Below are 25,429 nucleotides of genomic sequence, written 5' to 3' on the forward strand. Positions count from 1 at the left end.
ATTTCGTATGCCAGAGAGATAATTAAATTTTTTCGAGCGAATCACTGTTGCCACTGCCGCTGCTGCCAGCGATGCCGCATCAACAAAAATGTTATGCTTTAGCAAAAACATAAACAAATTAAGAATTTTACATAAATTTATTAGAGAAATTGGGATTTGAATTCATGGTACGCTTCTGCTGTGGAAACATGCTTGGACCAAGCGCTGTACGCGCTCAACTGCATCGAAACTTACCATCCGAAGTTCGTATATTACGAATATGTAACAGTCATGTGTGTACAGTGTACACGAGTTTAGATAAACTTTTGGCGAAGCAAAAAACGCTCTCTTTTTGCCCCATATATATGCGATTTGCGTGCATTGATTACGAGAATAATGTCTGTGAGTGCGCGAGCGTGTGCGTGAGTGCGCTTTTTTCTGTATGTAAGAAAGAGAGAGAGAGAGAGAGAATTGTGAATATTTTGGTTGAACCATTAATTCTGTACATAAATCGTTCGAATATTCTATAGATGTTGGCATTTCGTTAGTTAGCAAGAGGCCAAATATGTTTAACACATTTCATTCGGCCATATTTTAATTTGTATTTATGTGTCTGAACATGAGTAGAGGCGATGAATAAATTTTCAACTGGCCAAACGGTAGCGCGTAACAAAAACGGTCAGAAGCAAACAGCAGCCAGCATCCAACAAGAACAAAACTACGAAGAGCAAGAGAAAGAATGAGAGAGAGAAAGAAATTTTCAGCTCGAAATCTAAATTAAGAGTCATTTAACGGTTGTTCTGGTCGTTGGTGCGATTTGTTGTTTTGTTTTGTTTTTATTTCATTTCACTTCATTCCGAATAATTTTTTATTCAATTTTATTTGATCGGGTTACTGCACACATGCACGCGCATCGTGTGGCTACACGGCCGACAGAGGCAGATGCAGCCCTCTCTCTGCCTCTGAACAGGCAAAGAGATGGCGAGCAAAATAGCGACATAGAGATAAAAAAAGAGATTGCAAACTCATCATCGGTCTAGTTGTCTCGTGGTGCAAATGTATGGGTGTAATAAACGTCGAGGCTCAATCTCGCATAAATAAATGTAAAAGCGGAAAAGCGCGTAATGTATCAGCGCCATTGCATGTGGAAATCCATAATATGCCTGTTCAGAATTTTACTGGTTTCGAGGCCGAGTAAATGAATGCGAACGAGTTTGGACTCGCATTGACCGTTATTGCACATTCAATTTGAAATGTAAAATTGCGATATGCGTGCCGGGTGTGTCTGTGTGAGCTATGAGACCTCTTCACAGTAGTTTGGTACGTTAAGTAGCCGAATCAGTTTGTTCATTCGCCATTAGCCACACTTAATTACTCTAAATGTATACGTTATACGTGGAAAATGCAAAATTCCAACGTCATTTTATTGAAAAATTTTCTCATTTCGTTCATTGTTCGTGCGTCCATTTCTGTTGGGCCAATTTTTAGTTTTATGATGATAATACCTCATTCAGAATAAAGTGATTCTATTTGATGCATATTATCTTAATGGATTCATGGCTGAAGTACAAATAATACATGTTTCTCGTGATTCTTTTTATGCTCTTGCCACACATTCGTATGCGTGGAACTGAAATGAACCATTTATGTTTCGATATCGAATGGATTGGGTTTGGTTTTCGATTTTGGGAAACGATTAAATTATCATCGCGAAAACTGCATACGAAATTGAAATGTGTCGAACGAAATTGGTTGACGGTGTCCACACGAAAAGTCGTGTGTTGTCGATTTTCTCGTCGGTCGCAACAGCAACAGCAGTAGTAGTAGTAGTAAGCAGCAAAAGTATCGTTATAGAAACGGCTTATTGCGTAAGCGGATTTAGGCATGAAAATTTAATTAAAATTCTACATCTCAAAATGGCGGCGTATTTTACAAAAAGCGGCTACTAGAATAAATACAACAAAAATCGTATCGTCGTGGTTTCCATTCGAATTGACAATAACAATGGCATTGGAATGTTCTCTTCTCTCTCTCTCTCTCTCTATCGCTCTTTCTCTCGAAAAAGACAAGAAACCAACACGAAATAGATATTCAAAACGTGAATGGCCATTGTCACCGACCGAAAACTTTTTTTTCTCTCGCCGTTGTTGTCTATCGCCTTTTGTCTTGCAAGCTTCAGTATTTGATTTGTGACATGCTGAATGGCTATTCAAAATAGAAGGAGATAGACGCGGGATATAAATACAGATTTGGGGTTTTGTCACGAAATTGCCATTGGAATGAATGAGGAAAAGTTTATCTGGAAATCGTTTTTAAATTGCTGTCAATATCAACGGTGGTCTTGGGCCATACATGGTGTGCACACGCTACAAAATCGATCATACACACACACACACACGCGCATCGGCCAAAATGAACAAGAAATAAATAAATTTATTGTTCACAATTGCCGAAAAAAGCGAGCGTGAGCAAATGGCGATTCTGTCATGCCGAAATCAAAAACTTATTGATTTAATGTTCGCGACCTTCTGAATATTTAAGTCACATCAAATTCCGTGTTTTTTTTTGATGAGTTGATATTTTGATGGGGCGAGATGCATGGCTTTGGTATGCACGAAACAACAACAAATGATTTAGCAGCAAAAGCAGCAGCAGCAGCAGTAACCACCAGCACTGACAAACAAGAGTGCCAATAAATTGCCATATTTTCACATCTATACTGACGTCGCTCTCAATTGTCGTTTTTTTCGATTCCTTTGTACAGAAGAGGAAGCGCGCGTATGGATGTGGAATAAATTGAAAGCCACAAATCAAATGGAATTTAAATGTTCATGAGACAGAGCAGGAGAGCGAGAGAAAGAGAGCAATGGAGATGTCGTAACTCAGTGTGGATTCGACGACTTGGTGAATTGTGCTGTCGATGGCAAATCGTAATCGAAATATGACCGAACATAATATTTTGTTGAAAAATGAGTCGAATGGTCTGTCGGTCGGTCGTATTTGCAACAAACAGTTCCGTACCGAATGATGAGATTGTGACTTGATGAGGAAAAATTATTTCTGCTCGCTATTTACTTTAGCTTTTGTTTAATTTATTATTCGGGTTGCTATTGCTGCTGCTGTGTGTGTGTTTAAATGGGCATTCGTCTGTACACCACAGTCGAAATAAATATAAAGCATTCGGTGAATAGATGGCAAATTTATGAAGTGTTTCCGAGATTGTTCCACACACACATACTACAATTGACTTGATGGAAAAGACTGGCATTGACTGTATTTCTTTTCATGTCGAGGCGTGCACTCGTATCCAGTCGAGTTGCTATAGGAACTATGTAACACTGACCATAAATGAAATCGTTGAACTTGCAGAATAACGAGGGAAAAAAGCAGAGAGAGAGAGATGGCAACGTGAATGCCATTAGTTAACGTTGTGTGTTTTTATCAATATTTTACTTCGCTACAAGAACAACATCATTATACGTAAGTACAAATATATTGGGCGAAAGGCGAAAGGCGCGTGGCGGCGGCTCTTGCTGACGTGCATTAGAAACGTTTGCATTACCAACAATTTGTCTACACCACTGAAAATGCCTTCAGTTGCACCGGGAGAGAAAGAGCGAATAGAAGCACTGAGCAAGTGAGCAACCAAAGGAGAACGACAACACAAGAGATGAAACGAAATGAAGCCAACTTGACATTGATACATAAATTAAGTGAGCGCGCACACGGCGAATGAATACATCACACACAAACACATACCATCTATATGTGAGTGTGGTGCACGTATGCAAGTGAAAAGCACGGTGAATCGAGCAGAGGTGTGTTTTTTCTCTTCTTCTGCTTGCAAACTAGTAATGCATGTTTACCGTTACGTTTACTAGATATTGCCATATCTACCCATTTCAGTGCTTGATTCTCGGGCTATGAAGCGATCCCAAACATCATGTTTTTACGTTCGTTTATATGTTGTATAAACATTTAATCGAACACATTGCATCTCTATGCCTTGCATTATGCATAAAGCATTCAACTTGCTTTAGTTGTGTGTGTGTGCGGGTTTTTTTCCTTCGTTTTTTCCGTTCCTCATTTTTCTGTGTCTCTTCTCATTCTCGGAATTTCTTCTCTATCTATTGCTAAACGAACGCGCGCTATTAAAATTACACACGCTGCTCGCTTTTTGCCTTCTATTCATATTTTACGATCGGATTTTCTATTCAGTTCAGTGCTGAAAACACCAAGACCAAGAACAGCTCACGCTTCGCAACAATTTGCGCCTTTTGCCAAACAAACACTCACTAACCATTACGTGCAACAAACCATCCGCAATGCATTTCATGTGGAACAGCCGCAAAAGAACCAAGAACGTGCAGCACACACCGGCACATGAAATATAATGCTTACATTGCGGGATGATGTCGACGACGACGACAACGATGCGATGACGATGCGAATCAAAATGAAAGAGAAACGGATAGAATGAGAATAATAAATGAAATTAACGAAAGAAAATGTGTGTAATGTAAAGGAAAATCGAACGCCTAACCAACAACCAAGTACAATTGAACAAATATATTAATCGTTAGAATGCTTAAATGAATGTGCGTCGCATTTCTATTTATCCCTTACACCATATAAATCACAAAGCAAACACGCGTTCGGCTCATTCTATCCAGACCATTTCTTTTTCGCTCGTTCTTTATATCTTCTAAGTGAATTTTATGCACATTCCGTTTTAGATTTTATTCAAAGCCCATTGCATACACGGAACTGCATCTTTCTTCTTCTTCTTCTTTATGTTCACTTATTGTTTTTTTTTCACCGCTTGCACTCACACTCACACATCGGATCGCTTGCTTGCAACTCTTTTCCATCATCATTTTCATATTCTGAATTCTTGTTTCTCGTGTATAATAGCTGTTCATCGTACTATTCAGCTCTGTTATTAGTGGTTCAATGTTGTTGTTGCTGTTGTTGCTGTTGTTGCTGTTGTTGCTCTTTTTTTCTCCCTTCTTCTAACAACTTCTATTCTTTGCTACTTGTTCTTTTTTTTAATAAATGAATTTCGGTCCTGTTAAGCAATTTTCTTTGTGTTTATATATCAACAAACACAAGCACTCACGTTTGCTTATGGAAAAAGTTGGCAAAATGATTTCGAGCAAAACAGATGCTGCCAAAGGCGAGATACCCATTAATTAGAATAAAATAAGACAGCAAACAATGGACCCATGCACATGCGATGTGTGTGTATGCAACAATTTTCCTCTAGAGTTTCTAATTAGAGCCAAAGTTATATTTGTATCAATAATTAAGACATATATTAAGAATGTGTGTGCAGCGCATCGAACAAGCCAGCAAATGCACTCAGATGTTGTTGCACTTGGCCAAACGAGAATTTCCGTATCGTCACGCGTTTGGTCTCGTCACCGACCGCGTCGGTGCATCTAAGCTAAAATTTGAAATGTGAAGTAACCGAAAATTGCACGCCATCGAGAAATTAAAATCGCGCTTCTCTTGAAACTGTCATTCCACTTATTTTATGAGAAGGTATCGGGGTTCGTTTTTCTTCTTTCATTCGCTCGCTTCGTCTTATTACTCTGCTCTCTCGTTAGCTTGCTCGATGTGAGTTATTTGATGTGAATTTCACGATTCAAGTGCACAATCGCATCCACTCAGCCACAGCGAATGGGTTGGAAATCACGAGCACAAGTGCACACGCACAGGTGAGCATTACTCTCTTTCTCGAAGAAAAAATATTGCAACTAGAGAGAATTCTTGGGCGGTTCTCTCGCTCTTTCGCTCGCTTGCTCCCACTGTATACGTGTTTACATTGAAGATACGTGCCATAAATCTTTTTACGTACGTTTCAACGACTTCTTTGACATTTTAATGCAGTTTCCCTCTCTCTCTCTCTGTGCTCTTATGTTGCGTGAAGTTTTGCGTGCAATTGATGGTGCTTTAGTTCACTAAATTTTTGCGTTGAAATATTAAAAATGCATGCAAAATAATGAAGACACACTTTATTATACGTGTGTGTATGTGGCACCGAGTGTGCAGTTTACCCACTTGAACACACACAAAAAACAACATCATCGCTCGTTTGCTGTCTCTTTTTCTCCTGTACACTTACCATCGTTCGCTATCTCTTGTTCTATCTCTCCATCGTTCTCTCCCATTTTCGGTCTTTGTCTCTCGCTTGCTCAGGTTCTGGCTTCGGCTCTGAACCATGCTTTTCATAAAGCTCACAACAAATAAGCGCTAAGTACATACACATGGCATGCAAACTTTATTTACATGCGACTTTGTGAGAGTTTCATTGTTCCATTACGATAATACTTGCTTTAAATAAATAATAATTACATTAAAAATACACACACCCAAAAACTCTTCGCGTACCCACAGCTTAAGCACTTGCCACGTGAAATTTAAATTTGTCAAAATTTCTTAATTGAAGTGGAAACGGGCTGTGAACACTTGAGAAGAAAAAAAAACACCCAACAAACGAAGTATTAAAGTTATGAAAAGTGCACTTTGCGAAACAGAATTATTCTTTTAGTTGATTGTAAATCCATTTTTAACGCTTTCAAACGAACAAAAATAACGTTCGTCTCAATTTCACCATTCTCATGATCAGATTATGCAGTAATCAGCGTTTAAGTTATTTTGCACAGCTCATTTTCGCTTTTTCATTCTCATTCTCGAAATCTCAAGTTTTTTTTTCTCATTCTTAACGAGCGCACAGAACAAGAAGAAAGAAAGAAAAGAAACGCTGCGTATTGATATCAAAATGAAATTGGGTCAATGAATTCCACCTGATCTTTTTGTAAAATTTGCAGCATTGAAGTGAAAAAGGTTACGAGCCGTTTTTCTTCGTCCTCTTTTTCGTACACATTTGCGATACGTGCTGAAAATCGAATATCATTGCGAGGAGCAGCCGACGAAAAAAAAGCGAGAGCCACAATTAGGTCTTCGTTTTACTGTAACATTTCAGACACAATTACCGAAATGATATCGTGCGGTATCGTTTTCATCTTTGGCATGTCTGTCGGTATGTCTCTCTGGGAAAATGATAGGCTGATCGGGTTCGAAGTGTCGATGTCGATTTCTCCATTCGGTTATCTCGAACGCGTTGTCGTTCAGCATACCATATATCAGCGTAGTGCCAATTCGTTTGACGCACACGCTTATTATCTCATAGAAACATTCTGCAGCGCCGTCGATTTATGACGACAAAACTCAGTACTAATCGGTGTTGTCATGCAGTATTTCGCAATTTGTCGAAATCACTTCCGACTATTTACAAGTGATTCCACCGTTACTAATCGACGGCGCTGCAAAGAGTCTAATTTCTCGATTATAGTCGTGTGGTTTGACGTTTCGAGCCCGCTATTTTTCTCTTCTTAAATAAAATAAATACTTGGCATATTCTCTTTTTTTCGTGTGTGTACATTTTTGCGCGTATCGATGATGGCAATTTGTTTTCGCATTTATTATCATTGCTTATCCACCTAAAACACATTTCCAGTGTAAATACATTTTAAGACCTAAGCAACGAGCTAAGAACATTGATGGCGATCTCAGAGTTTCTCTCGCGAGTGGAGAAAAAAAAGTAAAAAAATGACTTCAACACTAAATAACGTTTTATGTAAAACAAAACGTGTTTGGAATAAATCGAACGGCACATTCTGTGCAAACATTACTTCTTCATTCGCAAACGCATATCACACACAAGCACATACACACCGACCAAAACCAAAAAGGAACATTCATTTCAACAAATATTTTCTTTCTTTCTCTTCGTTTCCTCTTGCGGCTTTCGCTTTTCGCCTTTTTTTCCCAATCGCTCTTTGCTTTGCTTTTCTTCAATTCAGTTTTAGTTCAATATCCTTCAATATATTTTCTTAAAATATATAAAAAAAAAAGATAAAAAAAGCAAATATTGTAAAGCTGAAGCTCTCTTTCTCGTTTAACTGTTTTTACCATTTGTATCCGCTGTTATTACGCCCGATGATATAGTGGTACATTTCACATTTCACTCGGCTAGATCGAGAATAAGAATGTGGCAAAACGAGAAGATGTGGAAAAAAAGAGAAAAACAGTGGCAGTAAAAAAAGACACTTGCAAATTTAACTGAACTGAACTGTGTGTGCTTTGGGAGAGAGATGGCATATAAAAAAAACGGGAAATAGCATCGAGCAAATTGAAGGCAAAACATGATGCGGTGCGTGAGTGAAAATCGGCAAATATTCCGACCGGCGAACTGTGCGAACCACACACAAAATATAAAACGAGGAGGCAGTAGGCGAAAATTGCGGCAAAACTATTTCGACCTCCGAAGTTGCGAGAAAAACGGAATTACACATACGAAATGAGAATGAACGAACGAAGGAAAAGCGACTCAGTGCATTTTGATTCAGTTGTGACGTTGAAAAATATAAATTAGATCCATAAATGGCATCAAGCGCACATATCAACAGCCAAACGTCGACGCTTCGTTCAATTCAACTCGATTCACGGGCAAAGCAACGAACGAGCAACGTCAACGACGACATTGAAGCAGCACGATACTCACTGCATTATGTTCATATGGTGCGTGGCACATAGAACCCAGGGCTTTAATGCAAAGCTTTAGATTAGTCGTGTTTTTTTCTTTTCTCTTTTTTCTTCCTTTTCTCTCCCTCTTTCTCTTTCTCATTTCTCTGCCATACATAAATTGTGAACTGGCTCCAAAGTTATCGAAGTTATGCCGTCAACAGTGTGCCATAATCGTTACGTATAACGTTACATTCGTGCGCGATGAATGCATTTCTTTTGTTCGGCCGGGCTCTAAAACCATCCGAACTCAATTTCTGTTTTTCTTCTTCTAAATATACGACTCTGATCAGGCATTTGTCGCTCTTTTGCTTATGATTGCCATTGCCATTGCTCTTTTTTTCTCTTCTTCTCTGCCTTCGTCGTTCATTCGCTTACTCACTCCCATACGAATTGATGCTAACAGGCAATATGCCGCATCAGGTTTTATGATGACATACACACTATCATACACATACTCTCGTGTTGTTGTCTGTCACAAGTTGAAAAGAAGAGATACAAAAATCCAAATAGTACGTCGCATACACATCACACACACACGCACACACCGGTTATTATACAAATTATGATGATAGCACTCACAGATGATGTATATGATAAGCAGCAGCAGAAGCAGCGGTAAACGCACAATGGTACTTGATTCTTCGATGCACCTTATTTTCTACCATTTCTTGACTCATCTTTTTGACTTTCTTTATTCGCTCGAAAAAAAAAATCGTTATCTCTCGCGCGCTTTCCTGCTCGTTTGCTCTCTCACTCTTTGTTCGGGTGCTATCGCTCTATCCCCACATACACCGTATGCTCTTGAATTCTCATCTCGTTTTTCAATCTCTCTGTTTGTATTACAAAAATGTGTGCTGCTCTGCTGCCATTGCTCTCGTGACTCTTTTTTCTCCCAACCACTGTATACATATATTGCCATTGGCATCGTTTCATGCTCTCAAACATTGGCAAACATTTTATCAACTACTCAACTTGTTCGCCTTATTATGCCAGCTAATTAGATATTTTCTTGGCTTGATTACGATTTGTTTCGTTCGAGACATGGAACAAGCCCGCACACATACATACACAACCCTATACTTGTGGGACAAATGGGAACAAGCGTAATATGCTTTTTGTTTTGGTTGCCCAATACGGATTAGGTAATTGATATTGATTAAATGTTCGGTTTTTCTCTTTCCATCTTCCATTCTTTCGCTCATACTCCCGTACGTGGATGGTTTAAGATTGTTAGATATTGAGTACAGAATGCATGATTATTTGCCAACTTGTCGTGATATCCCGTTTCATTTCATCGATGTGAGTTTTCTGTACGGTGTGAGCTGTCAATGAGTTTTCACCTCATTTACCGTAATTACCTGCTCGAATAAATAAAAATCGCTCGATTCTTTTTTCTGCTGTTATTCGATTTTGATCAACCCGCGAACTGTAGCAATGCTTCTGTTGTTAGTCGTCGCTACGAGGCGAAATGATGTACGATGCACTCAGGGCACATAACAATATAGTGCAATGACCAATCGAGAGATCGATCAATTAAAGACTAGTCTCAAACACTCCATGTGTGTGTGTGCGGAATATGAGCAAATGTATCAAATTGAATTCACGCAATACTTGTCACATTATGCCCAATCGACAGATGCTGCCACACCAAAAACTTATACTACGATTAATTTGGTATTGAGCTTGTGAATGATGACGAGGCTTGCTGGCTGTTTCTCTCAACACAAAGTGAGAGATAAAATGTGTGCATGGCAAAAAGTTGCGTCGAGGAAAATCCAAAAGTGAAAATGCTCGAGAGAGAAAAGCGAAGGGAAGGATGAGAAGAGATACACATACAGAAAGAAGAATAAGCAAAACCCAACTGATGTAACTGTACGAATTGCGTCAGGAGATCGGCTATTAGTTCAGGATATTGTGCATGAACAAAGGCCACACGTCAAACTTTCCATCGTAATAAAACTACTATATGGGTACTGGGTCTGTTTCTGGACCTTCAACCCTCCCGCCTCCGGATTCAAGTGGAAGCGCTCGGCACGCAAACAAGAAAATTTAAATAAACATTGCCAACAACGAGGACAGCACGACGATGGCTAAGGTAAACAAAACTCCTCTCATTCAGCATATCCAGTTCGTTTCGTTCAATGCGGAACTTGCAAACAATATAAACTACGGAAGTGGGATCATCAGTTTGGTCTCTGGCATAGCAATGTTTGGCATAGCAATCGCCTATGGAAGCTAGCTTGCGATGCGTTGCACCCACTTACTCACTCTCTCCTCCCTTATCACTTGTTCGCACATATTTTTCATCAGTTTTCTTTCATCGCATTATGTCCTTGTTCACAGTATACACGAACAGTACGTACACAGTACGAAAATTGCTGTACAAAAATATTCTCTGCTCTCTATATGCACTTAATGCTTGGGAAACTACTAAAATACGTTGTTTGATAGGAATTGCATACGGTAATGACAAAACGACTCTCATAAATTCGTTTCTTTCGCTTTTTACCCAATTCATCTCGAGGGTGCTCAACGAGTTTGCTTCCTTCTTCTTCTTCTTCTTCTTCTTTGCTCTCTATTTTTATTTCATGCAACGTGCATTCCATCCACTTTTTCACTATGTGTTTTTTTCGGTGCAATCTTCTCTCGACTTGCTCGTTAAAGAGTTTTGTTTGCATGAGATGGTTTGGGCACCTGTTCACTGTTAGGGTAGTAATTATGTTGGCGGATTAATAGTGCTTTGACTAATGTTTGCCCGAGCGCGCTCATTGGCACATATATCTCGTTTGCGCACAAAAAAGAATCGAAACCCATCTTTCGTTCACTTTTGCCAAACACCATTGGCATCGGGTATTAATGTCCTAGTAAACAAGTGCATTACGGAGCAAATATTCGCATTTACACTCTTAAACCAGATGTGACAGCCAGATAAATCCTTTTATAACATGACACATACATATATACATATTAGCCGCCACCGCATTCATAATAGCACACACTCCGTTCTCTCGCATCGTCGTTCGCCGATTTAAACGAGCATATTTTTCATATTCTCTTTCATTTTACATTCCCATAGAGCATGCATACATTTATGCACAACTGAATGCACATTCAATTCAGATGAACACAGCAAGCCGAGCACATGCTCAAATGAATTGGCCGCTTCCAATTCAAAGAATTCAAATTCAAGTGAAGAGGCAAATGAAGGCGCAAAAAATGAAGAAGAAGAAGAATAAAAGCGAACACCAAATTGAATCCGTACGCCCAGAAAAATTGAAATGGCAGAAATAATTTGAATTTGTGTACCAATTAAAATTAGTGAATGAAATAACATGCATTTGATTTCACATGAACCGTATCCAATTCATTGTGAAGTTTACGGAATTGGGTAGGGGGAGAGAAAGCGAGAGACAGAGACAAAACTGATCGTATGAACAAATGACAGCGCATTATCTTGATTATTTTCTATTTTGAAGCTGAATGCTTGCCAACCATACCATTAAATATTTTTAAGCAAATATTTGTCAATAAACAAAAGAAATATGCAACAGCAAAACATTCTCAATGTTTTCCCTCGTCATCATCATCTTATATTTTTTTCGCTATTCGGAAAATATGATGAATGCATTCATTGACATTGACGTGAAGCCCAGCATTCTCGATCCGATTTTTAATCCGCTTTTCTCTTGAGTAAACAAAACACACATAAAAAATGGGAGAAATACACCCGGATATGAATTATATAACCAACGGTGGATGCGTAGAAAACAACGGCACGACTCTGTTCGACTCATGTTTTTGCGTCATTTTCTTCTACTTCAGCTTTTTCTTCCGTTGCTTTTGTTTGTTTTGCTGTTATGCAGCAACGCATCACGAGTGCATTTTCGTACACTTTACTCGTTTAAGTAGACTTTATGCTATGATCCTCAAGATACTTTTAACCTCTTGCCGTAATAAGAACGGGCAAAAAAAGAACGGTATAAACATAAAACCAAATTTTTGCCCTTCTTCATTACAATGACATTAGAAGTTTTTGAATATGAAAAACATAACTTTATCAATTTCTTCGCACAGAAGTTGCTCTCCAGGCTCTGAATTCTCGGCGAATCAAAATCTACAGACAAACTTATACACTGACAGACTGTGAGAGCGACGTCGTCGATAGCAACACAGACGATGGAAGCACCAGCAACAACAACAGTGCAAGAAAAAAAGGTCGACTTTGGGAAATGTCCCATGGCAATGATAACCTGAACGCAATGTATTACACAATTTGCCACCAAGAGACACAGAGCGAGAGAGAGAAAGAGAGAAAGAAAGAGAAAGATAACCAGAGAAAGCGAACGAAATCCGTACGAGAAACATTAGTGTTCGCAACATTGAACTCGATAATTTTGATTTTATTATAATTGTTTGTGTCTTAATAGAACTTTATTTCTTATTTAGACCATGGATTTAAGTGAATTTCATATGCTATGTGCACTACGATGTGCGCTTTCTCGGCTCTCCGCTCCTTTTATTTTCTCCATTTCTGCTTGCCGATTGTTGGTTATGTGGGGTGGATTTTTTTTGTTCTCCCCTTCTTTTCTCGCCCAATTTGATATACAGAATAAATGTTTATTTTGTTCTGTTTGCTCAAGAGCTCGATGGGAAATATTACATTCAAAGCTAAATAAAAGCGAACAAAAAACAGAGCCCGAACTAGAAAAAAAGCGATATGAAAAACCGACCGACCAAGCAATTTCAATGCACAACATGAATGGAAAATATATACATAATCATAGCGGAATAATCGCACATAATTTGTCCTTTATTTCGCTAGGGTAAAATTGCCAAGTGAATGAATCTGTTCCTCTCTCTTTTTTACTGGCTCGTATTGCTAAACATGAGCGATGCAACTGAGTGTGGAATCCTGTTTAAAAGCCCATCAGAGATTAGCTTTAAATGCGACCACAGCACTGTATTTACTCGAAAACCAAGAATTACTCTCCAATGAAGAGAGAAAGGAAAAGAAAGCGAAAAAAACCGCACACGATACGAAGCAGAAGGGATGTTGATTTTATTTTTAGCGGCAAACAAAACATTTGCACTGAGCTAACGAATTTTTTTCGCTTCTGTTGTTCAGCTCTGGGATCTGATGTAGACTCGGGGCGCAAAAGAGCTAAATGTGTTTTCATTGCGGATTTAAATGTTAAACCGAAATGGGCACGTGTAAGCGAATAAATAGCCGCAGCCACAATTAAAGTGGAGAGAAGATGCGAACAAAAAAATGAAAGTCCTTGAGCAATTTCTTTCTTTTTTTTCTTGTGGCTCACCACACATTTTCACACTCATTCAATAGCCAAATTATGGTCAAATAATACGATTGCGTGTTTTCTTCACCGAAAATTATGGAATTATCTACTATTTTCTCATTTGGAGAAAGATCGCTTGCATGATGAATTGCAGTGACAAGAAGAAAAAGTCAGCGATGACGGCGAAGTAGTAAATGTGAATATAACACGTGATCGCAACATGACGAACTAGTAAAAGTGAATACAAAGAAAATACACAAATTTCGTTGAAAACAACAGCGAGCTCAATGACGATGAACCCAAAAGAAATGGAGGTTAAAAGAAAAGTATTCGAATTACCATGCATTGGACTCATAAGCCCAACCAAGAAAAGAGCAAATTATAATGAACAATTTCAAATTAGCACATGCGAACACAACGTCACACTTGACGCTGGCTGGCTGGACACAGAGTGAAATGAGCAATGGCTTTTTATTGTCTTCCTCTTCTTTTTCCTTCATTTTTCTTCTTCTTCTTCTTTTTTGATTCGGCTCTAAATGAATGCGAGCGATTGCAAAGCATTAAGAGAAATATGCGCGAATCACAGTAGACAATGTGTATACAAACATCTGACTCGCAAAAGAGATTATAAGGCCCGCGGCTGAACTGAAATCGTAATTATTTGGACCGCAGAGACTTGATAATTCTGTTCATTTAGTTTTGCGTGTCTTTCGTACGAAAAGCACCAAATAATATGCATCAACGATAAAGAAGAAAAAAAAAACATCATCATAATTTTTTATCTTCTTCTTTTTCTTTGTCGTTGTCTTCTTAATTTCGCTTGAGCGCCAGATTCCATTCCGCAGTCGGTTATCGTGCAAGAGAAACCTGTTTGCGGAATTCAATTTGAACAACAACGAACGAGCAAAAACACAACAAAAAAAAAAATGAAGATACACGCAGTAATAATAGCAACCGAAATGCTAACGAATACGGTACTTAATGTGGTTGAATTGACCCACTCTGTGATTTAAATAACTAAGCTCGGTTGGTCGGTCGGTGTATATTCGAATGGTTAAAGTCATTCACCAAAATGAGTAAGGTTGACTTGTGGATTTGACTCGAAGCGTTTATATCAAGTGGACGCAAAAACCCATAATCAAGCATCGCGTGAATGCTTTTTTTTCCCTTCATGATGCGCTTGTTTTTCCTCTCTACCGACCGTGTGTCCAGGTGCTAATCGATTTTTCTGCGAAAAAAATAAGTTATGAAATAATCTAATCATGTTACATGGTTGGAGCCATGGAAAAATGTGAGCCATGTCTCCCAGTCTTACCGGATTCAATTGCAATCAGTATGATTTCATGTGTGATGAAATATTACAGTCAAACGATGAACACTTTCGAAATTGTCTGACAAATGCGCATGAACACGACATGTATTTTAATTGATTTATCGAAATGTGCAAAAACAATCGCGCGCATTCTTCTTGCCGAAAATTACCATGCCACAGCAGCAGCAGCGGCTGCTTCAACATTGCCGCGAAAATTGCCAATGCCAATTATCGAATTTATCTGAGGGAAAAAATTTGGCGAAAAACAATTATGTTTACGGTTACGAAATTCCCACATTCAATAAAGCCAAGTATTTCTTTTAACCTTTTTTGCAATTTCCATAAGTCATTTAAATACTATACCATATGTGGTATGTTGTCGTTAAGTTGAACGAAAAAAAAAACTATCGTCGACGGGAAATATCATAAAAAAAGCTATTCGCTTTTCAGCAACTTTTTTCACCATAAGAATGTGATTTATTCTTGCATAACAAAATCGTCAAGCAAATTAGCCATAGATTCTCTCGCATTTTATATCATTTTCAAAACATAGACATTTTTATCAACGCTAATTCAATAGCGTCCAATGGATCCATTTGAAAAAGAATCAAAATAGAAGATCTCTTTCACTGGAGGAGAATTAAACAGAAAAGAAAAGAACGAAATGAAATGTGAACCGGTAAAAAAAGAGCGTTAATTTTTATAGACTATTGAATCCGAATGCTGTGCATAGTTATGATAATAGGCCGCTAAAACTGGTTTATCGTTGTCAAGACCTCAAGAGCCGCTAACCCATTTGAATAGCGTTTCAATGGTTTTTCTTCACCCAATGCATAGAGTGAGTCTGTTCAATACACGCAGAATAGATCCTATGCATTGGAATCATCTTAAGTAGAGATAAAGAAATGACTCCAATCTGACAAACAAACAAGATTACGTTCTAACGGTATCGACGGTTTACCGATTATCTAACTCGGCTACACGCGTGTGTTACAGCGGATGAATGCCGCAAAACGTGTTCTTTCTTTTTTCTCTTACATCTAAGATCGTCGATGTGACATATTAAATAAATATATGCTCAAACTTGATCAGAATAGGCTAGTTGGCTAGCCGTGGTTGGTGATACACGAAGAAATTTGCCGTTGTTCACTTTTTTAATATCATTTGGATTTTAACGAACCATATAAGTACGTATCAACTTTACGATTATAAACTTACATTAAATTTATTAACTGGTGCGACATGTAATTCAATAGATCGTAATTTTATCGGTGATGCCGCTATTCAACGGACTCGCGCATCCATCTGCCAAATTGTCGGTTGATGTTTGTTGGTTTTTTTCGTTCAACAGCACATGTTTGTCAAATGTTTCGAGGTCTAAATAATTAATTTGTAACTATTTTATATGAAATAGATTGGCGAATCCATGTGCTGTGCATGATGGGGCAACCAATTATGTTTATAATTTATTTAATCGAAAGTCAGCGCACATAATGCGATCCATAATTATGGTCTAATTGCATAAAACGCTTTGCATTTACGTTTGAAGGTACTCAACGAACGGATCATGATGATTGTGAGTGGGAAAAATGTGCCCACATCAATGATTGCAATTTGTAATTATCTCGCAAATCATCGATTAAATGTTTGATTATTTTCGAGAATTATGTGTTGATTCGGTTAAACTGTTGAATTGTTTTGATCATTTCCTATCCTGACAACTCTCAGTTTGCAATTGATTTTTAGCGGTTTGAACAAATACCAAGATCCAAGTATTTGACTAAATAAATTGAAGCTTCAGTAACATCGACCATTTCGAAGCGTTCCAGCATTGACCAGATTGCAGTGCGTGTGTGTTAGACGGACAGGTTGAATAAAAGGACGAGAGCGACGGGTTTGGTGAACTGTATGTCAACAGTGCAATCGGTTTGGATGTTTCCAATATTCAAACATTTATTGACATGCCATTATTGTCGAAACAATTATTTTGGCGTTTCGATCTAGGCATACAGCCCATTTGAGTGGTCAAGAGAGGCGAACAAGAGAGTTCGCATATCTATCACACTCTCTGTCTTCTCTCACATTCCATATTTGCAATTGCACTCGAAATAGAAGATTTAATTCAATGCAAAGTGCAAACATATGCATTGACTATTCGAACAACGAAGAAAAGACCAGAAATTCGTGATCCTTGTGATTGAACCCCAATAAATGGCAATATGATTTTCGATATTGATGCGTGCGTGTTTCGAACTCGAATTCTACGCTTCGATATTGTGCTTCTACAAATGCAAAAGCATAATATTTCGAATAATTGCGTTGACATTGGCCCAAAAAAAAACTATCGAATGGAAAGAGAATCTCACACTGTCCGTGTGGTCTATGTGGAGAGTGGAACAGAGAGAGAGAGAGAATGTACAATTCACAGGGAAACATCACTGCGATTCCACAAAATGCTTCAATCGACACAAAACCACCGTAGCCAATTCGCATTTATGTTCACAGTATGTTTGGTTTTTCGTTTTTTTTTTTCTTCATTTTTAGCGTGTTCAAAAATTAAATTTCATTCTGATTGCATTCGAAAATCTCGGAAAGTGTATGTAGGTGCGTATGAGCAGAATTGTCGTATTTGCGTGAATGTGCCCAAATTTAGAAACTAATTTACAATTTAAATGTTTACAAAATGTTGGTTTTGTCCATTTCGTTCATCATGGAAAATTTTCTATGACCACACTTCCATCCCGACAATATGGTTCGAGTGTGTTGCTTTGCTCACTCTCTCTCTCTCATTCTCTATTTCCCGTTCTCTATCTGTGTTTGATTCGTTCTCTATGTGTGTTTCGGTTGTGTCTATCGGATTGGTTTTTTGTCCGGTCCGTATTTGTATTTGCGTGCAATTGTGTGTGCGAACACAATATGTTGTGGCTTGTTATGCGTGTAAAATGAGTTTTAAATTCATTGTTCGTTTTCCATTTCCCAATTCCGAAAATGCAGACCAATGATTTGTCGCAATAATTATAATATTGATTTTATCACTGTGATGCCCTCAACCAGAATCGAATCGTATCCTGATCTCGCCACACAACTGAACAAACTTTCCTCTCAAAAATCTATCTATAAAACTGAATAAAATGGATATCAATTCGGTTCGCAAAATACATTCAATTTCCCGAGAATTGCGTACTGTTTGTGTGATGATTTAAGAGAAATTTTGACAAATTTATGCATCGAATGGTTGTAACCGCGCTCGGTGCTGTTCAAAATCATGCAGCCATAGATTTTTAATGGCAATGAATTGAATTTGTTATGCTGGTTTGCAGCAATAAACTAGAGTGTTGTAAAATAGTATGGGGCAACGAAAGCATAACCAAGGAAAATGAATCTAATCGCTATTGGTCAACTATACACAAATAACAAACGATTGTCCAATGGTTATGGGTATATATGCCACACACACACAAAAAAATCTAAACTATTTCGGCGATTTCATCATGTGAATCACGGCTAAATTTTTCCAATGCCTGCACGATTCCAAGTACAATACCAACGCACAGACAGTTTGAATTGAATTTACAACCATCCCAAATATGGCTAAACACTTGATTTTTCAATTTACGTTCGGCCAATTTCAGTTTTGGTATTTTTCGTTTCAACAACAATGCGCGTACGCGACACACATATTTGTACGAGCTGAATGCACAAGCCGTTCAAAATGGTATTTGGGAGAATAATGGAAATACACCCGGATGATGATAATGGTGGTTTAAAAGAACGCATCAGGTTAAGGCCACAATGTGTATGCGCTCTTTCACACACACACATTCACTCGGCACGGGAGTACAAACATTAAGCACTTTTAATAGCCAATATTCAATAGCAATGATTTGAATGCAAGCGCATACAAATCGTGATTTCGAATCCATACGTGAACACTGTACAAACACAGCAAAGTATACACACACGAATATTTCCGGTCTATCACCTTTATCGAGTTCACTGCTGAAAGCTGTGAGATGATAACAACAATAGCAGCAGCTATAGCGATAGCAGGACATAAACATGCTGGTGGTGTATAAGAATAGAGTACACGGAAAAATGCTAGTGATAGAGAGAAGTTCTCTCTCTCTCTCTGTCGGTATTTTTTTCTCTACCACATCGAATCGGAATGCAGCAGGTAAACGAACAAAACCACATACAAGCCTTTCAAGTAGCCACATAACAATACTTCATCCATACTCACCAGAACGATACATTCAGTTTCTTTGATAGATATGAGAGGGAGAGAGAAAAAAAATGTAGAAACATGCTTTTGCTGTTTGCAAAATGTGAAAAGTCAAAAAAGAATTGATATTCCAACTCTGGGAAATATGCACTTTATTGGCCAAATATTGATTCAATCATAAAAAGGTAGCACAACGACGTTGCAACCAGCCATCCGACAGACCGAAATTCTTTTCTTCCACCTTCGCTTCTCTCCATCGCCATCATCGTCTCTCGAATCGATTTCCATTTCACAATACACAATAAACCGTGTTTAACAGCTATTAGTTGCGACTTTGAATTGTTATTAAATTTTATGTACAAGATTTTATTTATTTTTCTCTGCGCTATTCGACAATCGAAAAAAGACGATCTTGACATGGTCGACCTCATTTCGAATGGGAACATTTGCCACTTTCAATTCAATTTTGTAGTGAGATAAAGTTTAAATCACTGTTTTTTATCATGTAATTTTTTTTTCGTCTGAAGAAACGTGAGCGCAAAGAATGGTGAAGAAAAAATCCATTTAAAATTATCATCGTCGAATCAAAATCATTCAAATGGCAACAATTGCACCGGCGAGAATCGGATAATTTATTATTGAATTTCAAGAATGCAAAGGGCACACAAACTGTATATTGAAGCACATTTAATGGCTCCACCCTCATAAGTCAGGCACAAAACAAAGTTATTGTGTGCAGGTGATTCGGGTAGCGTCGGTGGCGGCCAAAGTTCAATGTGTATGTGTTTAAGATGTAACCGTTTCGATATCAGTGTAATGAAATCATGCTGGCACCTTCATTCCGTTTCCTCTTGCATTTTCATTAGAATCGTATTTGAAGCAAAAGCGTACACAGCCCAAAACATTTCATTTTTTTGCTCATTTCATATTCAATTACTTTAAATTTTTAATTGGTTTGTTATGTTTATGTTCGGTTTCGATGTGTGCATTTTGTGTTGAAAACGAAAATCCAATCGTAAAGAAAAAACTTTGTTTAAAATTTATTGTTTATTAAGCTAATGAATATCAATATGATGCTCAAATCCGAATGAAATTATCATTCAATTTTATTATCAAGTTTGGAAAATCGTTTACAAGCTGCATATGTCTATGGGTGAGATTGAGAGTAGTGTATGTTTCATTGACTTTGTTACGAAAGAGAAGAGCAAGTTTCTGTCGACTTAAAAATGGTTAAAAGCGAGTATGTTCGTTTTTAGCGGGTCCTCGCGGTTTTTCACGGTTTCCGCGGAACTGATAAAAGATAACAACTTAGTGTTTTCGACAAAGTTGTAGCACTCGAGGTCTTCTATAACATTGCTGAAGTCAGTTATCTCTTATCTCTTATCAGTTCCGCGAAAAGCGCGAAAAATGATAAGAAAAAAAAAGTTCTATATAAAATTTGCTTTTTTATGTGCGCGATTTGCGCGCAACTGATAAGAGATAAGAGATAACTGTCTTCAGCTTAGTTATAGAAGACCTCGAGTACTACAACTTTGCCGAAGACACCATGTTGTTATCTTTTATCAGTTGCGCGAAAACCATGAAGACCGCGGAGGCTAGATGGTACTACAACATACTCTACTTCAACGCCAACAGAATCATCAGAAAACATACTCGCCTTTTCAAAAATATAAATCGAAGAAAAAACATACTCCACTCTCAATCTCACCCATAGATGTGTTGTATGTTGAACTTTGTTACCGGGGAAAATATTGAAACCGGTTGTTGATTGAATTACAAACGTTCCGTATGATAAACACACACACGGATATATTCAAATTGCAATTATCAAGTGATGCTGAGAAAAAATAGACTCATGGTTTTCGGTGTTGTTCATATGAAAACATCACATGTGTTTAAAATTCCATTTATTCGGTGCGTGTATCCATGTGTAATGCCGTTGGCACATTGTATGAAATCCTCTTGCTCTAGCTCTAGCTCTCGATAAATCGATTTGCCTGGCAGTCGTCACGAGAACAACATAAAGGAGCCCATTCAAAATGACAAGCGCGTAAGTGAAGTGAATGGCGATATCCGGATGATACACTGTACTGATGATGATGATATGAAAATGATGTTCGCCGCGTTCGAATCCAGAAAATGTATGCAATAGCAGTCGCACGAACAAAATTCCATCGTACTAATCTAATCTATATGCCATGTGAATGTTGAAATTGTGAATGGTTGTCGCCGAAACTTCGAAACCGGTGACATGTGTTTTATTTAATTTTTGTTTTCTCATTCCAGCTGAATGAGCATCAAAACATTGAAAACCGTGTATTACTCGCATCATATCGTATGCCAATTTCATACTGAACAAGCGTAATCAAAGTTAAATTTCAAATTCGTTTCAGATCAACAGAACACACATCTAACGAGTTAGTAGGGGAATAACACAACAAGAAGCATACATAAGATCCACTGTCTTTGTGTTGGCTTTTCGAGTTGGATTTGTATCATATTTCGTACATATCTATTGACTAGATCGAGAGGAGAGTAAGTTCATCTGACTTTGTTATGAAAGAGAAGAGTAAGTTTCTTTCGACTCAAAAATGGTTAAAGGCGAGTATGTTCATTTTTGGCGGGTCCTCGCGGTTTTCCACGGTTTCCGCGGAACTGATAAGAGATAACAACTTGGTGTCTTCGGCAAAGTTGTAACACTCGAGGTCTTCTATAACATTGCTGAAGTCAGTTATCTCTTATCTCTTATCAGTTCCGCGAAAAGTGCGAAAAATGATAAGAAAAAAAAAAGTTCTATATAAAATTTGCTTTTTTATGTGCGCGATTTGCGCGCAACTGATAAGAGATAAGAGATAGATGTCTAATACAATGTTATAGAAGACTTCGAGTACTATAACTTTACTGAAGACACCATGTTGTTATCTCCTATCAGTTGCGCGAAAACCATGAAGACCGCAGAGGCTAGACGGTTCTACAACATACTCTACTTTAACGCCAACAGAATCATCAGAAAACATACTCTCCTCTTTCAAAATATATTAGAATTTTTTCACATACTCTCCTCTCGATCTAGTCAATAGATATAATACATTGTGAACGATTCGAGCGCGTTTGAAATCTTTTGAAAATTCTTAAATCCCCTTTCGAAAGTTGTAGAATTTGGTTTGTGCGCACAAGAGCAGCTTGATTCCAATTTTCGAAAGGGCTCAACTTACCGAGAGTTCATTAGATTCGTATGTTGGTTACGAGTGGATTCCACTTACTAAGTCGGAGAAAACTTTTCAAATATCATGTGTGCATTTCCAACGCACCCGCACCCAAATGAAAACCGTAGAAAATCTTGGAAATTACGACAACCAAAACTGCCACTCAACGCTCGCCGATGCAAAGGCGAACCGAATCACCAGCATCAAAACAGGATGCAATATTAAACATTCTGTCGTAAATTCTTGGATACTTCAGCACTGACTTGGTTTACATATGGTTTTTAATCTCTTACATCCTTAAGAAAATCCATTTCCCATTCGTTTCGAATTGAAACAAACAAATCGAATAATAAAAATGGATAGATGTGTGTGTGTGTGTGCATATGATTCGCCCGCATCTGCTTACACTTTGTGATTTGCCCGCTGTCAATACAACACATTTTACGCTGGAATATATTCGTGTGTGTGTTTGAAAACGGTTGCACTTCTTGCGAATTCATCCACTCTCCATACATTAACATCACATTATCGTCGTTGCACAAATGCTTCCGCTTCTTATTTGCTTTAAACCATCACACTCTCTCCCTATTTCTTTCTCTATCTCTTTCTTTCTCCAGGAGCATTGAAATTGAGCGTGTGAAGCTGCCTTGTTTTGCATAAAAGCGATTTCATTCTGAAGTGTACTGAGACCGATGAGCTGTCATGAGTGTATATGTATAAAGTTCATGTTTCATATGCCAAAATTTCAATCAGTTTTTTTTTGTGTGGAAAAAATCAGTTTTATATTTGCTCCTCATTCGAAACCATTCTGCAAATATATTCAAATTTATTGAATTGCAAGCAGCAAAAGTGATACAATTGCATTCGAGAGTATTCAATTATCCTCGCCAATATTCAACCATTTGTTTGTTTTATACAATTAATAACCAAATGCATGAAATCCGGCGGCAATGATAAATAAAAAAAGAACAAACGTTGAGTCACAAAAAATTAATTAAAAATTTTTCCGCCCGAGAATAATTATCTGATTGATCACAGCAATCGGTTTTAAAAATCACCTTAAATTTTTCCGAGGCAACAAAAATCACACCTTTTTCCCCCATGGATATGGCCATTTGAACCATACTTCGGTTGGTGTCGAAAATCCGTAAAAAAAATTACTATATTCATTTCTCTCATGGCTGCATTTGTGTGTCAGTCGACAAAAAAAATATGACAAAAACAGTATATTTATCCGAATATAAATATTGCGCGATATGGCGCTTGGATGCTTTCTGTTTTGGTCTACAATGTGGTGACGCAATGTTGCCGCTTCACTGATTTTAAATCAAACATTGAGTGCGTGTGATCATGCCTGAAGGCGGCATTGCCTTCCAAATTAAAATTAATCGGAATTTAATTTAATTTTTATTTAGTTCATTCTTTTCAAGAGGGAAACTCTTTCGAGTTCACTGACTCCTCATATCAAATACACCGAAACAAACCACAAGGCTGTGCGCGAAGTATTGATTCAATGCCATTGAAAAGGGCAGTGAAATGATGAGAGAAAGATGGGAAATGTTATTTCTAAAATGGCTTTTACCTTCGATTGACGTACAATTTTCCACTTTTTCGATGCTCACTCGACTCGATCTGAACACTTCACGAGAAGAAGAAGATCGAATCAACGAATTAACCAATCGAGACACGTCAATGATTTCCTTTGCATGCTTTATCGCGTTCTGAAGGCGAATCAAAACAACATCACCCTATCAAAGATAAAACCCGTCATCGAATCTAGCCTGAAACACTCTCTCTTCAAACTAGAATTTTCGTTACACTGTGTGTGTGGAACACGGCAGTGGTGAATGTGCAACTTTTCGCGTATATGTGGTTGTCATCAGGATAAGCTTTGAGATGAGTCAAAAATACAGGAATGAATCTAGCCTGTGGAATTTAGTGGGAGCCAAAAACCAACAGCGACTTGATTCGATTTTCCTTCTGTGTCAAAGGTAATCTATGATTTTGAGCAAATATTGCGTCGCTGTGTCAATAAATTCCGCATTCGTGGCTCGCATCAGGATTGACATTAGGAGAGAACTGGGTTTTATCTACTTCTGCATGTGATACACGGCTGGAACGATACACGGTATACTCTATGTATTTTAAAATATAATACTACTCGCATCTACCCATCTATCAATCAGATAGAGGCGACAGAGGAAGAAGAAGGAAAAGAGGAAAATGAATCAGTGCTTTTCTGTGCAATTGAAAATATCTTAATCTTAATTCAAGATGAAAAGATTCATCTAGTTGTCGATGTTGCTTACCATTTTGGTTTAAAGCAAAGTGAATGAATCGGAAGAGAGCGAAAGCGACATGTTTATTGAATGGGAAACCAAGAAAACGTTATCATTGGAGGAAACATCATTTCTATGCACATTTTAATTTCGTTTCAGCGAATCGAATTCTGAATGCACGTGCCCATTGATGATGCTGTTTCCGCCATCTCTGCCATAGGCTACATTTTGCATGATGCAATTGAAAAATTGCTTTCCTTCATTCACATTCTTCTAACCAAATTGTTCTGTGTAGTTTCCTGATGACACCATTTTCTGAACTTTGTCCTTATCATTTTTGCTCGTCGATGTTTCCCGTCCCCAATTGGATTCCGTGCGGTGTATTTGCGCCCCGTTCTTCGAATGTGGTGTGTTTGCCACTCGTTTCTCAGTTGCTCATCCGTTTATGCCGTTGCTGTCTCCTTGTGCGCTTGTTGTTTCCGAAGCCACTTCGAAAATGTCAGTAAATTATTTCCGTTTTTCGAGGAAAATTGCCATCGGTAATA

General features: G+C 38.0%; 2 protein-coding genes across 5 annotated transcripts in view; one reads left to right on the plus strand and one right to left on the minus strand.

The window, feature by feature from the left end:
- Positions 1–25,429, minus strand: part of LOC129565417 (rab3 GTPase-activating protein catalytic subunit) — a 122,885-nt gene that overhangs the window by 30,910 nt on the left and 66,546 nt on the right. The window lies entirely within an intron of this gene.
- The window catches only part of LOC129565418 (leucine-rich repeat and fibronectin type-III domain-containing protein 3), a 96,352-nt gene that overhangs the window by 6,592 nt on the left and 64,331 nt on the right, over positions 1–25,429 (plus strand). For 2 of the 4 annotated variants that reach the window (XM_055440321.1, XM_055440320.1), the window contains one exon: positions 21,793–21,816. The exons of the other annotated variants lie outside the window; for them this stretch is intronic. The gene's annotated coding sequence lies outside the window, so the exon portion shown is untranslated. The remainder of the gene's footprint in view (positions 1–21,792; positions 21,817–25,429) is intronic. 4 annotated transcript variants of the gene reach the window in all.

Source organism: Sitodiplosis mosellana, unplaced genomic scaffold, assembly GCF_009176505.1.
Source record: "Sitodiplosis mosellana isolate CC-2019 unplaced genomic scaffold, AAFC_SMos_1.0 Smas_scaffold_2, whole genome shotgun sequence".
Classification (NCBI taxonomy): Eukaryota; Metazoa; Arthropoda; class Insecta; order Diptera; family Cecidomyiidae; genus Sitodiplosis; species Sitodiplosis mosellana.